Source organism: Eschrichtius robustus, chromosome 17, assembly GCF_028021215.1.
Source record: "Eschrichtius robustus isolate mEscRob2 chromosome 17, mEscRob2.pri, whole genome shotgun sequence".
Taxonomy (NCBI): Eukaryota; Metazoa; Chordata; class Mammalia; order Artiodactyla; family Eschrichtiidae; genus Eschrichtius; species Eschrichtius robustus.
The window spans coordinates 4,102,916-4,120,073 of record NC_090840.1 but is presented as its reverse complement, the minus strand read 5'-3'; the positions used below and the strand labels follow the sequence as shown (position 1 = coordinate 4,120,073).

At 40.3% G+C, this 17,158-nt stretch overlaps 1 pseudogene; it reads right to left on the bottom strand.

Moving 5' to 3' along the window:
- Positions 1–17,158, bottom strand: part of LOC137751010 (lipoxygenase homology domain-containing protein 1-like) — a 101,394-nt pseudogene that overhangs the window by 16,305 nt on the left and 67,931 nt on the right.

Below are 17,158 nucleotides of genomic sequence, written 5' to 3'. Positions count from 1 at the left end.
CCTGGCTTTGGGCCCTTTGGCTTTGCCTCCTAATCTTAGATCTATATGTGCCAGTAGGAGTGGACAACAGAGTTTGGTTTCCCAGACTCTGACCCTCTCCAAGGAGCACCCACACCCCCAGTGACTGAAGAACAAAGTGGGGCAGAGAACTAGCATTAGTCAAACCCCTCACGCTCCTCCCGAGCGAGCGCATGGCCAAGGCCTCTTCATCTTCTTTATGAAGATGGCCCAGTGGTGTAACTCATTCCCTGTTGGTCTAAAACTCCAAGAGTTCTCAATCCGCTGCAACAAAATTCTCCGTTTATCAAATAAATGATAGAGTCACATAAAAATATCATTCTTCCTGCTTGTCCTTAATGTTGCAGATTTCCGTTCTCCACCGGGGGTATATTGTTCAAATTTTCATTGGGAAATGACCTATGGGACCTCCCCTAGAGAGACGTGCCTCTGTGCAAATGTCTGTGGGCAGACACACACACACACACACACACACACACACACACACACATATGCCCTGAGTTGGGGGCAAACACACTGATACTCCAGTGAAACTCATGGGACCTTAAATCCTAAGTAGGGCCCTAACTGAAAGATTCTCCACCCAGGCCCTTCTAAATACTTAGCTCCCCAATTTAGAGATGGGGTACCAAAGGGTCTCTGCGCTAGCCCGTCTCCCAAATCTCTCCAGCCGGCAGGTGACCTGGGGACATGACCTCTCAGTGCCCTTTCCTCCATCCTGGGAGACAAACTCTTGACACATTGCAGGCCCTACCAACCTTGGGTGACATAAACAAGAAATCCCAGAGCCTAAGGAAAAGGCTGAAGGGCCATGAACCTTACAGGTCAAAGTGCTCACAATGTGTTTAGCAAATGTCAGCTTTGGGGGTTTTTTGTCTGAACACTTTCTCAATCCGGGAAAAGAGATGTAGCTGTTTATGTTTGGGGAACTTCCCCAGTACCGTCTTTTCAGCCACAATGCTCAAATATTCCCAGGTAACACTGCGTAACGTTGCCCCGCCAGGATCGTGTGGGGCCCGCCCCTCTGCACATGGGCATGGGGAGGGGTGCGGGGGGGAGGGGGCCCGGTGAGCCCTGAGCCTGCTGGCACCGCCTGGGGAGTGTAACCCCCGGCACCAGGAAGCCTACGCAGGCAGCACAACTCAGCGTCACTAAGACGAGCCCCTCGGCTGAATCTCTAACTGGATATAATTAATGGACTGTTTCAGTGCTTTCTTGCAGGCCACCAAGAATTAAGCTTTCTCAGCACTCATCGTGGTGTGATCGTGTTGATACAAACTGCCCAAAAGAATCAGAGCTCAGACACAGATGGTAAATGAGATTCAGCATCAAGCACGTGCAGACACCTCCATCTGCACTGAAGGTTTGTGGTCCGAGACCATATACGTTGGCGGTTCGGGGCTGAATCCCCATGGTTGAAATTATTTATCTTACTGCTGAAAAAGAAGTACCTTTGAGCTGTAGAAAGAAAAGAAATGCCAGGGTAAGGGAGGGATGGAATTTCCAGCTGAGAAGGCCCCTGGACCAGAGACCTGATGGAGGGTGAAGGAACTGGCCGTGCAGAGGCCGGGGAGGTAGGGGACAGCGGATGGAGCAGAAGGGCTGAGGCCTGGGGACAGAGGGACAGCTTGCCTGCGACATCGGGAAGCGCTGAGGCTGGAGCTGAGGGCGCCAGGGAAGGACTGGTATGAGGTGGTGATGACTTGGGCTTTTACTCTTAGCAAGTTGGGAAACCTTTGGGGCGTAGTAAGCAAAAGAGTGACAGAATCTGATTGACATTTTCAGAGAGCCCCTCTGGCTGTGGGGCTGAAAAGAGCCTGTCCTCTACCCAAGCTGTTCTTTGTGTTTGTCCTCCCATCATGACACCAGCCAGGCAGTAGGAAGGAAGCAGGACGGAGAGACAAGTCTCAGGCAGAGGACCAAGGAATCAATTTAGTGCTGAGTGCCACCCAGGTGACAGCACTGCGGTCACACCCTCTCACTCCTCCTGATGGAAGCCCCAAGCAGTGACCACTCCCCGGTTTGTCTGGAATGGTCCCAACTGACATCTGTTGTCTGGGCATAATGATTAATGGAGCCCTTCTTCTCTCACAAATGTGCCCTGCGTGGGACGGCCAATGTCATAGAGATCACTCTAGTATAGGTATCATAGCCCCATTTCACAGACAAAGTAACTGAGACTCAGAAAACCTGTGTAATCTGCCCCAGATTGAGACCAGGATTTGAGGCCAGACTCTGCTTCTCTGAGCTTCAGCTGTCTCCCCGATGAAAGGATCTGTCTCTCTCTGAAGCCCACATTTTCCCCTTGAATATGGGTATTGGGATAAAGGCTAAAGCATTAAGGAAAGCTCTCTTGTTTTTTAAACTTATCTTAGCTCAGCTGTTCTCATCTAAAACTCGCTGTAGGTTGTCAGTAAGCATTTTGGAAAGACACTTATTTTCTCACTACTTAAAGTCTGATAAACACAAATATTTTGAAGTAGATACATTATTACGATGGTACTTTCTTATATTCTCTCACAGTTATTTCTTGATTTGAAGGAAACCACTAAGCACACCTCGTGTGCACTTGCCAACACCTAGCATCAAACATTTATTCACCCCCAGATGTGGCCCCAGACCTCATCTCCCGCTACCATCCATCTCTCGAGAAGAAAGCCTGGAGCCAGAATGTGAGGAGGCTGCTGAGAGCTGAGCCGGCATTCTTATCAGCTCTGGGCATCCCTGCCAGGCCATCGACTACAGATCCTGCAGGACAACCCACCGAGGGCCAACAGCAGCTCCCAGGGCCTTTCCCCACAAACGGCAGACGAGAACACCTAGCAGGAAGGTGTGGAAGCCGCATGCGCGAAGGAGCTCCACTTGCTGGGGCTCACGTCCAGGAGGAGATCACTCTGATCCCATCAGCAACCTAGCTCAGGCCCCCAAAGGGTGATGATTTAGAGCCTAATGGTCTCAGAATCCTTTTCTTTTGAACACATTCCAGCAATCTTTTGAAAACATTCCAGCAATCTTTTGAAAAGAAGAGGCAAAGTCACAATATTAATTGGCTCGGAGTGTAAGGGCCAGCTGCAAGGAAAAGCACTATTTTGTGCTACCAAATTAAAAATATGTATTAACCTCCAGTGGGTCCCTAGGACTCTATGCAGCCTGGCAACCCAACGTATTAATAGCTTAATTGAAAAAAAAAATTCCTCCACATCCCTCTTTGTGTTCTTCCCTAAGCCGGCTTCAAAATGTTTTGACAGACAAACAATTTTAAAATACTGAAGGTCAACCCCTCCTTACTCCTCCTTCCAAATCCAAACCGGAGAAGCATCGATCCAGTGGTTTGGATCTGCTGCGGCTTCCCGTGATGTCACAGGAAGAGTAAATGAACCTCTCTGTGGCACCAGCATGACTTTCCAAAGGGGAGACTCAGCACCCCAGCCTGCTCCGTGCTCACCAGGACATGCCCCAACATTGAGGTGTCATTATTTTTTCACTTTCTTATTTTAATGATTTTCTCCTAAATGAGCAAATACTCAGTCTGGGAAAGGGGCACCTGGACTAATTTGTCAGAACCAGAGAAAAATGAGAAGTCTGGCTGAGATTACAGCGAGGTATCATGTATTACCTTATATTATTTTGTAGGAGAAAATGTCTTAAGAAATGGTTGGTGTGTTTCAGCTAAGAAATTACCCCTCTAAATGGGAAATGCTAATGGAAAAGTTTCATTAGCTAGTCTGGGGAAAGGATGAACAGAAAGATGCAGGGGAGGCCTGCTGAGCTTTTATTGCTGCTCAAGTTAAATGAACCCCAAATCAATAGTTCATGTAAAGCACAATGAAGTTTCTTTTGTATCCTGGATTTTTTAAAAAACCCATACAACTGCCCTCCACATTTTTCTACATGTAAAAATTGTGCAAGTATGTCAACTAGGAGGCAACTGGAAAAAATACAAAATAGTTGCCTAATAGAGTTTAGATAAAGTTCATTTTAAAATAATGCAGCCTTTTAAAACACTGCAGATTGAGAAATAAAACAAACCACTAAGATTTCTTCTCTTTCTTATTGGTACTGTGTATTTCAAAATTCTTCTATACATCGTTTTTAAAAAGCAGAATGGATTCTTGACAAATGTTTGCAACTGGGTGAATAGTTTAGATAGGTCCTAGGGTGATGAAGGGTGAAAACCAGGATTCTACATTTCTTAGGATCCTTCTATCTTTTCCACTTCAGTCTTCTGGACATCCCTGGACACCACTGCCATCCTCACATGACTGTAGAACAACTAAAACCATTAGGGTCTGGAGCTGTACGTACTGAATGAGATTTTATATGAAAAAGCACTTTTGCAAACTGTCAAAATATATACAAAAAGAATTACTATTATAAAACATTTCTCCATTCATTAACCTGGTCTTATCCTAAATCTTTCTCACCATATCTGAATTAACCAAGTATTTCTATGGCACACGGCGCATGCGTCATTCTATCATGTAGAGGTCCCGCGGGGAGATGCAGCTACTTCACAGGAAGCCCATGGGGAGGGTAGACTCCCCACATACATGTAGGGGAAACAGGCTGAGGCGGAGGGGGATGTGATGGCTTCCAAGCACCCGTGATCCTCGGAGCCAAGCCTTCCGAGGGAAGCAGAAAACAAGCAACTGATGGGAGGGGAGAAGAGGGGGGTCGTTAGAGTGAAGATGCCAATGAGAGCCGTGAAAAATGAACAACTGTGGGATCAGGAGCCCTGTCTGCACGGTGCTCGCTACTCCTGGCACACCCTAGGCGCCTAATACCTGTTGGTACACATGTGTTTACCTTTGCGTGTGGAATGGTTGAATGAATAGACCACGAGTGGGTATTAAAAATGATGAGACATCGAGTCGCTTAATGGGATACTGGGGCTCTGGGCAGGAAAGAGGACAGAGCCGAGGGTGAAGGCTGGTTTTCCTCTGTGCAGAGTGAACCTCAGAAGTTGGGGAGAGGCTCAACAGGCACGGAGGAATCCAGCATTTCAACCCGCATGTTCAACGGACAAGGACCAGGTGGAGCCAGTGATAAAAACAGAAAAAAATCAGAGGAAACAGAACTAGGTTGGTATCACATGCTGCAAGTCAGGGCTGGACAGAGATTTAATGGTAGTGACGGTAATAGCTAGTGTTTACTGCATGATTACGATGTGCCAGGAGCTAAGTACCCGAAGTACATTACCCTAAAGACTAAGTGCATTAGCTCAGACTTAAAGCAATCCTATGACACAGGCACTACCTTTATCCCCGTTTTATAGATAAGGCAATGTTGGCCAAGGAAGGCTAAGAAGGTTGCCCAGGGTGACGAGGCTATAAACACATGGCCACGCCCAGACTCACCCAGTGTGTCTGCTTCCAGAGGCTCCAGAAATCTCTGCCTCTTCACACGAGGGGTCTGGGACACGGAGAAAACGTGTGCATGCACACAAACATGTACACACAGGGGCATTTAAACAAAGAGGCCATGGGTATCCATTGAGAGAACAATTTTACTACAGTGGTGGCAGCAATGACAGGGTGGTTATCAGAGACACAGGAAATGGATAGAGAGAAAAGTAAGGCCATGTATGAGTTCACTTTTGGGCAAAAATAAAAACAAAAACTTAGTAAATGAATTCAGGTGCTTCGAAGTTCATGATTGCTAACATTTGTTAACATGGTATAGCCAAGAAGAAAGTCACATTTAAATGGCTAGCAAAAGAGTTTACAGAAAGATGAGCTGACGACATGCATACCTCTTTTTTGTGGACATTTTCCCTTCTGAGCAGCCAGACAAGTGTCAATCCCGAAGCCCCAGTGCTCTAAGTCAGGCAGAGGCAAACTACGGCCTCTGGGCCAAATCTGCCAGCACCTGTGTCCACAGAGTCCAGGAGATAAAAATGCTTGTTACTGTTCCTCAGTGGTCAAGAAAAAAAAACAAAAAAATCAAAAGCAGAATACTATTCCTTGACAAATAGTATTATATAAAATTCCAAATTCAGTGTCCACAAATAAAGCTTTGTTGGAACACAGCCATTCCATTAGTTTATGTATTATCTATAGCAGTGTCTCACTAACTGGCAAAGTTGAGTAGTTTTGAGAGACTTCATGGCCCCCAAAGCATAATATTTAGTGTTTGGCCAGCTACAGAAGAAGATTGCTGACCTGTGTCCCAACTAATCTCAATTATTTAAATTTTTAATACACATCGCAAAGGAAATGAAATTCTGTACCTGGCAAGGGTGCTTTGTTAGTTCTCACAATGGGCATTTCCTTCCACGTATTGCACCATTTTCATTCTCAGCTATCCAGGAATCAACAGGTAGACAAAACAGCTCTATATTTTCAAGTTTAATTTCTTCCAGGTACCACCTGGGATCCTTTCTGCTGTTGTCATGTCCAATATGTGTTTTATACATGTCACCATTATCTTTAAGATTAATCTGCAGCACAAAAGAAAAAAAGTAAATGAAACTCCCTACATCTCCAATTGGATTTTTCAAATTGCAAATTCATATCCAATTTCGAACTCAGTGGCTACTTTTGCCCCACATACTCCTTACTGATTTCCGTGACAACTAGTAACTTGTGACACCATGAAATACTGTTTCATATGGTGAAACAAGAATCCACTGACCACAAACAAACCAACAGATTAAATCCAACTAGCTTTCATTATATCATTTTTTAGCAATTACTATTTTGCAAAGTAAATGTTTTTTTGAAATTATTGATACACACTAGTTATTTCAGTAGTTAGATCTGAAGAATAAAATGATCTAATAAAATAATAAGATAGTCCCAGATGAAAATAAAACGGTTTTCGGGACTGGGATACGGGGTCAGAGAGAGAAAGGCAGAAGAGAAGTGCACATATAGTCCATTCCCATCGCTCTAATGTCACATTTTGAAAATTGCAATAATATCAGTAAACTCCCACTACATAGCCAGAACATGAAGATTTTTTTAAAATTGCTGTCTGATAATGTCTGATTTGGGTACTTGGGATTATTAACAAAAAAAGGATGCCAAATGTAAAATAGATAGCTAGTGGGAAGCAGCCGCATAGCACAGGGAGATCAGCTCGGTGCTTTGTGACCAGCTAGAGGGGTGGGATGGGGAGGGTGGGAGGGAGACGCAAGAGGGAGGAGATATGGGGATGTATGTATACGTATAGCTGACTCACTTTGTTATACAGCAGAAACTAACACACCATTGTAAAGCAATTACACTCCAATAAAGATGTTAAAGAAAAAAAAAGGGTTAAGTATACACTGAATTTAAGGACAAAACTAAAGCACTCTGTATATCCACATTTTTTGATAATTCTGTTTATTGTATACCCTACTCCAAGAATATTTTAAATGTGCACCAAGTAGATTAAACCATTTAAACATTTAAGAAGTTCTTATTACATCCAAACACTGCCCTAAGCAAGCATATAAACATGAAAAAAACCAGGGCTCTCACAATCCACGTACGAGAACAGAGATGTGAGACACTCATTCACTACATTCAAAGAGAGACGTAAGCAAAGCAGAGGCACAGGAAGAGCGTGATGGGGTGATTCAGTGCACGGGGGGCAGGCAGGGAGGGCCCTGGACTTTGAGGAACAAGCAAGTCCGTGAAGGAGGGCAGGAGACAGGAAACGCACAAGCAAAACCAAGCAGGGTGGAAATGGTCATCGTTCCTGAAATTTTAAAATTCTAAGTTGTATTCTATTCGAACAGAATCTAGTACGCTTTCAGGTACGAACAGGTACTTCACAAAGGTAGGTGCTGCTGCTGAGAAACGAACCTGGAGCAGGCATGGTGGCCTCTACTTGGGGGAGGGGGCGGGGGGCCGGGGCAGCGTCTAGCATGAGACCTGAGAGCACCGGCTCTGGATCAGACGCACCATGTGCAAAGCAGGCAGTACGACCTTCTGACACTGGGATTTGGGGGCAAGCTACGTCTTCTCTCTAAACCTCAGTTTCCTCATCTACAAAATGGGGTATTAAGAATCACTTTTCTGGGAGGTTATGAGGGTAAGTGACAGATTAATGAGCAAAAACCGGCCAAATTAACACATATTACATCTTCAATGAACACTGGTGGTCTAAGGAAAATAATAATTATTAGTAGTAGTAAAGGGGGATTAGAAGGAATTCAGTGATGAATACAATGGGGGGAAGAAAACTAAACACCATTTGCTTTAGTTCTACAGGCACTTTTTCCAGTGCCTTTGACCCTCCAGCCCTGCGCTGGGCATTCAGATGGGAGGAGGAGATAAACCAAAGGAGATCAGTCCTGTCCATCCGGTGTCCTTGCCGGCCAGCAGCGTCACCAGGGGCTCCAAGGAGGGTTGTCTCTGCCGTGTGGGATCAGAGTCCGGTTCTGGGAAGCAGAGCCCGAGAGGAGAAGCATGGAGCTTGTCAGTGGAAACCAGGATGGAGGCTGAGTCTTCTCATGCCACCAACATCCCTGACCATCAAGTTCTCATTTGTAAAAAGGAACAAAATAGATAATCTTGTGAAAATGCTTTGTAATTCATAGAGGGTCAACCCACACAGGTCTAGGGACAGAGAGCAGGGTAGAGAGGTTTGAAGAGAGGTCTCTAAAGAATAAGCAGGAGGGTTTGAACTGACATCTTGGGTTCGGACCACCATGATCCTATTCTTGGAGCTCACGGGATTGAAAAAGCTGGGAAAATTAGGCAATAATTTGAGGGTTACTCAAGAAAGAATCTCAGGATTATCACAAGAAAGGATATTTTCATTTGTGAGCAAAAATGGAAATGTCCATGCCAAAGATAGCAGAAAAGATTCTCAAAGTTGAAAAATCAACTTGAATAAAATACATTCCTTTTTCAATTTCCATAATACAATGCATATCCTACATTTTCAAAGAGGAGGCCTTTTTACACTAAAAGTTGCATAGCATATGAGAGAATGGTCAGATTCAGAATTATGAAGGAATAGCCTATATTTTCAAGGAAAACAACATGCCTAGTGGATCCAGGAATAGTCGCACAAAAAGTTTATGGAAAAAATATTCCCTCTTCAGGTATCAACTTTCAGATGTAGCTCTTAATCCAGCCATTTTTGCACACGTAATGCTCACTTGGATTTTTCTAATTTGGAGACACTAAATCTTTTCATGCAGAACTTCAGTATTTTCTCAATAAACAGTAAATAAGTTATTTTTTAAAACTTAAAATCTATTCTAGAAGCCAATTTCATGTTGTGCAAAGCCTGTATTCTTGTTTAAGAAGGCTTTCACGTTTTGGAAAAACATACTGGAACATAAATTAACTTTGTGATCACTAAAATCCCATCTGGGGTGTTTCACCTTAACCCAATTTCTCAATTCATACAGGATGGCTCATTTTACATATTTATTGCCCTTCAAATGAATATTATGTCTTGAAAGCTCAGGACAGGAATGTGGACGTGTAGACTGGAAACTTGAGTTCTAATACGTTAGAAACACTTAAAAGTATTAGGGTAAATTTTTTAGAGGAAGCAACACCTCCAAAAAAGCCCTCGCAAAATCCACAGAGCAACTATAAGCATAGACACTTTGTTATATCATACAACATGAAAATGAAAACAAGATGCTTTTCTCGTACACACATGCTGGGTAAACATTCTTGATGTAAATCAGCTCCAGGGTACCCTTCAAAGGACAGCAAGCAAGATACTCCTTCCTCATTTTTCATAGGCTGCCATTGGCATGCACTTTCCTAGGGGCCCTGCCCCCCTGGCCTTTTCAATCCACCAACCATGTCATTCCTCTTCAAAGAACTGGAAAAGAAACTTTTCCCAGCTTAATAAGTGACATTTAGATTTTAAAGGGGAAACATTTAGGTCCTAGAATGTTCAGACCTCCTTCTGAAACTAGACAGGAGTCTCTGAATTGAAGAATGCCTTATGTATTATTCTAAGTTAAGTTCAAAAGCTCTTCTCTCACCAATCTTAAAAGCTTAAGGAACCTAGTGATCTCAGATTCTACTAGGTTTCCCCCCATTCCCAGTCCCAAGTCCCTGAGTCTGATCTTAACTTTCAGAGAGAACAGCTTCTCACACACCTGATTACCCAGTGATATGTCTCTAAAGATTTGGGAGCCACTAGCCCTAAACTAATTCTGGGTACATTACACACCGTACTCTCAATTTCTTCATAAACCTTGATAAACTTCAATCTTTGGTCTCTTCTGGTTGTTGACTTACTTTGCTATCTCCCCCACTGGACTCTGAACTCTTTGAGGACCTGAGTTCTGTCTTTTTTTCTGTATCCTTAGTATTTACACAGCATTTGGCATGGGATAGGTGGTTATAAACATTTTCTGAATACATAATTTAATTATTTTTTATTTTCATGTGTTTCCTTCATTCTCTTTGATTTCTATAAATATTTCAGTGGATGAAAAAATTTGACAATAATGTGGAAAGCTATAATGACTTGTTATGACGTACCTGTGGTAGGTATCTGAGCCCCAGTAACCAGGAGAAAATTCTTAGTCATACTTTGACATGTTTGTTGCTTTTTATTAAACTCAGTAATAATTTGTAATCCAATTAATGCTGTCCAAATGAATGAAAACATGGCTTTTACCACATTATGTCATCTAAATTTTTGATAGCGAACGCACTGGGAAACAAAACCTGATATCTTTATAAGGAGTGGTATGATAAAGGATAAAACCAACGTCCCATAGTATGAATCTTTGATTTATTCGAACATAGCAGAGGTATTTTTTCCAGATTTTCTCATAAATCTTGATACATCTTGGGCAAATATAAACAGATTGTGATCAATTCCAATTCCAGTTTAATTAATGACAGAGTAGCTTGTATTGACCTAGTCCTCTAGCAATAACCATGACAAACTCTGGATAAAATAACTGTCTAAAAGCCCTGGAAAACAACCAAAGTAGCCAGAAAAAGAGGGGATTTGACCTTGAAATCATGGCAAAAAAAAGACCTTACCCTTGAAAATGGGCAAAATCTATATTAGCATGGCTTTTCCCCTGAGGTCATTTCCAAGTCTGTAAGGCATAAAGAGGGTAGAACTCAAGGAGGAAGCCATAGAATAATCTGTTGAAGAGTGAGAAGATTGAATTTGGGACTGCCAGTGTAGCTGGAAATTGGGAGGGGAAGTCCTAGTAGGGTGGAAACAAAAATAGGCGATTCTCAAATATGCATATAAATTCCGAACAAATTCTAGACCAAGCACTGCACTATGCATGTGCAGCTAAGGCTCCAAGGAGCTTGGAGAGAAAATAACAGTCAGAAAGCTGAAAGAAGAGTGGCAATTTCAGCTGCTGCTGGCCACAGGGAGAGACTTTAGAGTCTGAGTCCCAGCAAGTTGTAAGAGCATGGTGAACACCTACGGCTTTCCAGTGAATCCCTGAAAGTGCCATGCATTAGAAATGAAGACTACATCTCTTTACTAGAGAGATTCTCCCGAGGCTAAGGATAAAACTGAGATATACCTGCCCAAACAAGGCATAAAAACAAACCTCCACAAGCTCAAGGTGATCCACCAGTAATTTAACAAAACTCAACATTCTTCAGAGGTATATAACAGAATCCAGAGTCTCTACACTATTATCCTCAAGTTCTAGTATGCAATCAAAACTCAACAAATGTGAAGAAACTGTAAAATGTGAGCCTAGTCAACAGAAAAATCAGTTAATAAAAATAGACCCACAAACAACCCAGAGGTTGAAATTAGGAGACAAGAACTTTAAAACGGCTATAATAAATACACCAAAGAATCTACAGGAAAATGTAAACATAACGGGTAAAGAGATAGGAATTTTCAGGAGATAGATGGAAATATGAAAAAAAAAAAAATAGAAATCTCAAGTCTAAAAAATGCAAATGAAATAAAAATTAATTGAATGGGATTAATAATGGTTTAGATACAAAAAAAGAATCAATAAAACTGAAGACAAATTAATAGAATTTATCCACACTGAAGTACACAATAGGAAAAAACTGAATAAAAAATTTTAACAAAGCCTCAGTCACCTGTGAGACACTAACAAGTAAAGTAGCATATACGTAACTGGAGTTCTGGAAGGAAAGGAGAGAGAATGGGGCAGGAAAAATATTTAAAGAAATATTTATTAAAATTTTTTCAAATTTGATCAAAACCCCATAGATTCAGAAATCATAGTGCACCTCAAGCAAGATATACATAAAGAAATCTACACCTAAGCAAATCATATTCCAACTGATGAAAAGGAAAGAAAAATTCTTAAAAGCAGTTAAAAAAAAAGACATTATATATAGGGCAATAAAAATAAGGGTGATGGCTAACTTTTCTTTAGAAATATAAAATACAACGGGACAATGTATTTAAATGTGTATAAATGGCTAAGTAAAATTAAAAGCTGTCAACTTAGAATTTTATATCTAGCAAAAATGAAGACATATGAATATATTTTCATTCAGACAAAAGCTAATAAAATTCATAGCCAGCCAATCTGTACTATAAAAAATGCAAAGGGAAATTCTCTGGGCTTAAGAGGAATGATATTAGATGAACATGTAAATTTACAGTAAGAAAGGAATAGCATGGAATTAGTAAATATGCAAGTATATATAAAAGATAATTTTTTCTATCTTATTCAATTTTATACAAATAAGTTGACTGTTTAAAGCAAATATAACAATGTTTTGGGGGGTTTATAACATATATAGAAATAAGATATATGACAATAATTGTACAAAGAATGGAAGGGGCATAAATGGAATGGTACTTGTTTTTCTTCTTTTCTTTTTTCTTTTTTTTGGCTGCACCACATGGCTTGTGGGACCTTAGTTCCTTGACCAGGGATTGAACCTGTGCACTCGGCATGAAAGCGTGGAGTCCTAACCACTGGACCAGGAATTCCCTGGAATGGTACTTTTTAAAGCTTAGTATATGACATGTATATGTTAAGAACATATATTATAATGCATACATAAACCATCAAAAAATAAAAAAGAGGCAAGAGGCATAAGTAAAACACCAAAAGAGAAGATGAACTGAATAGTTAAAAAATTTGTTTAACTCCCAAAGAAGGTAGGAAAGAGGAATAAAGTAATACTTGCAAATCGTATATCTGACAAGATTGTAGTATCCAGAATATATTTTTAAATTGTTAAAATAACAATAAGGTGCAGCCACTGTGGAAAATTTGGCAGTTCCTCATGAATTTAAACAAACCATTACCATATGACTCAACACTCACTCATGATAAAAACTCTCAGAAAAATAGGAAGAGCATTTACAAAACAAACAAATCCTGCAGCTAATGCTATACGCAGTGGTAAAGACTGAATGCTTTTCCCCTAAGAAGGGAACACAGCAAGTGTTTTCTATGTTCTTTTACTATGTAGTGCTGAAAGTTCTACCCAGTGCAATAACACAAGAAAAGTAAATAAAATGCATACAGATCCAAACTCTTAGACATGACTCAAACAATACAATCCATAAAAGAAAAAATGATAAGTTGGATTTCCTCAAAATTAAACATTTTGGCTCTGTAAAAACCCTTTTAAAAGATGAAAAGGCAAGCTACAAACTGATAGAAAATATTTGCAAACCGCATATCTGATAGAGGACTCATACCCATATACAATACATATTTAATGTTCAACCTTCAATACCCAGGCCCTTAATGTCTTACAGAGTTGCCAATCTATAAAGAATGACTGCAATAAGGAAAAAAATGAGGACCTATAGATATAAACACATATATATAGAAAACAAACTTCTCAAAACACATTAAAAAAACAAACACTTCAATTAGAAATGGGCAAATGATATGAAGAAACATTTTACCAAAGAGGATATATTAATGGCAAATAAGCACATGAAAATATGTTTTGTATTAAAGAAATACAAATTAAGGACACAATGAGATACCACTATACACTTACTAGGACAGCTAAAATAAAAATTAATGACAATACCAAATGCTTGCAAGGATGCAAAAAAACTGGATCTCATACATTTCATACATTGTTGGTGGGAGTGTAAAATGGCAGTCAATCTAGAAAATAGTTTGGCACTTCCTTTAAAAAGCTAAACATACCTACCATACCACTTAGCAACTGCACTCCTGGCATTTATCCCAGATGCATGAAAACTTATGTCCACACAAAAACCTGTACAAAATGGTCTAACATCTTTATTTATCAGAGTTCCAAACTGGTAACAACCAAAATGTCCCTCAGTGAGTGAATATGGTATGTCCATACCACGGACCACAACTCAGCCATAAAAAGGAATAAACTATTAATACATGCAACAATTTGGATAGATCTCAGGGGCTTATAATAAATGGGAAAAAAAGCTAATCTCATAATTCACATGCTGTATAATTCCAATTATGTAACATTCTCAAACGACAAAATTATAGAGATTTAAAACAGAATAGTGTTGGCGGGGGATGGTGGTGGTGCGTGAGTGGGCGTGGGGCTGTGACCTTGAATGGATAGCTCAAGGGCGATCTTTGCAGGGTGAAATAGCTCTATATCTTGTTTGTGGTGGTGGTTACATGAATCTATGCACCTGATAGAATGACATGTAACGATACCTACCAATGTCAAAGTCTTGATTTGATACTGAACTGTGACTATGTAAGATGAACCCATTGGAGGAAACTGGGTGGAGGGTATATCGGATCTCTACTATCTTTGCAACTTCCTGTGAATCTATAATTATTTAAAAATAAAAGTTTTTTTTTTAAAAAACATGTACTTACCAGCATTTCGTTATGATTAGTAAGGCCATCGAGAGGTCTCATCTCCAAGGAGATGAGAGATTTTTGTTTGCATAGTTAGCTCTCATCTGGGCATCTAGCTAATTCACCATTTTAGAGCAGATCGTGACCCCCCCCTTAAGTCGACTGTTGGGGGTGTCCAGGGCCAAGTCATCCTTCCTTGCCTTGGTATATAGCCTTGGTGTAATACCTACTTTTTCCTGGATTACTTAAATAACTCACAATTCTCTGTGTTTTTTTCTTTCCTTCCCACACACATAGAAATGACACCAGCCAAGCAGTAGGAAGGAAGCAGGACGGAGAGACAAGTCTCAGGCAGAGGACCAAGGAATCAATTTAGTGCTGAGTGCCACCCAGGTGACAGCACTGTGGTCACACCCTCTCACTCCTCCTGATGGAAGCCCTACACAGTGACCACTCCCCCGTTTGTCTGGAATGGTCCCAACTGACATCTGTTGTCTGGGCGTAATGATTAATGGAGCCCTTCTTCTCTCACAAATGTGCCCTGGGGGGGATGGCCAATGTCACAGAGATCACTCTAGTATAGATATCAGCCCCATTTCACAGACAAAGTAACTGAGACTCAGAAAACCTGTGTAATCTGCCCCAGATTGAGACCAGGATTTGAGGCCAGACTCTGCTTCTCTGAGCTTCAGCTGTCTCCCCAATGAAAGGATCCGTCTCTCTCTGAAGCCCACATTTTCCCCTTTAATACGGGTATTGGGATAAAGGCTAAAGCATTAAGGAAAGCTTGCTTGTTTTTTAAACTTATCTGAGCTCAGCTGTTCTCATCTAAAACTTGCTGTAGGTTGTCAGTAAGCATTTTGGAAAGACACTTATTTTCTCACTACTTAAAGTCTGATAAACACAAATATTTTGAAGCAGACACATTATTACAATGGTACTTTCAAGATATTTGAATACATAATTAAAATAAGAAACAAAATACTCATATATTCAAGCTATCCATAAAGTAAATGTGCAGTTTTTAATTTTAATACATTTGCATTTATGGAAGATATAAACAATTTGCAAAATGTAGGAGAGATGGAATTTACTCATCATTTAAATTAAATTGCTAATGATTCGTTTTTTCTAATTTCTTTCTTTTATATTCCAGGTAATAAAAACTATGCTATGCTGAATGACATCAAAATTATCCAAAATCACGGTGGATAGGTTGAAAGATAAGATTTCTACAATCAAATATTCTACTCTGTGGGTAGTTTTTTCCATTGCATTTTGCAGATTGTTTACATCTTTTATAGAAGTGAATTTATTAAAATTTCAAATGGCACAGGGCTTTACAGGAATCCCATTTATTAACACTCCTTTATTTATTAAAATCAATAAATAATTAAACATATACTATTATATATACCCTTCTTTGTATTACAACTACATTTTGTACGTTTTATATTCACTTTTCTCTTTTGAATGCAATTACTAATTCATGGCTTTTCACAGTCTCCACTTATTTCAATTAACTATTATGATTATCACCACTATTACGAAGATAACACTTCCAGCTTAGCGAATGCAAACCCCTTTAAATTTCTCCTTCTGTGCTTCAGCACTGCCCTTGACATTTTTGAAGCTATTACTGATTCCAGACAACAAAATGATATTCCAGACCAATTCTGTTTTTCCCACTGGGAGACATGGAATCAATTTCCCACCCAGGTATCCTGATTCTTTTTCGTGGTCTGCAACATTAGGTACAAAACATGGGCACTAGGGACACATGACAGTGGGTGGGTGAAAGTGCTGCTGCTGTTGGGACAATTACTGGTGACAGGTTGAAAAAATCTGCACCTTTTTAAGGTCATGAGTTTACACTAATTTTTCCAGTTTATCACATTAAGTTGCTCTCTCTACTTTTCGTAGTATATGAGATCGCATCAACCACTGAAGCTACCTATACTGATAGTTTGATGTTCACAACCAATATAAGGGATTATATTTGTACCTCTTTCTACAGATCAGAAGGCAGAGTTTTAGAAAGTACTGAATTGGCCATCATTGCCCAGAAAAGCAGAACATGGACTCAAAACCGTAAGTATGATCATTTCTTTCAGACAATATAAGCCTATTGAAATTTGTGTAAATGTGTTAATGTGAATTATTCATATGGTTTAGCAGGATCATTTTTTTTTGTTTTTAACAAACACCTATTGGATTATCCTTAGCACTCCCCAAAGCTGCCACTGTGTATCTGGACATGGGCCTCTTTCCACCAGTTTTGTGTAGAACTTGATGGGCCCTTTCGTTGATATGTGATAGTCTTTCTATAACTCTAGAAGTTGTGTTCCACTCTATTTTTTATGGCTATCATTATATTTTTTTGTTTCTTTTTCCAAAACACCTTGATTTACTTTTTGTTCC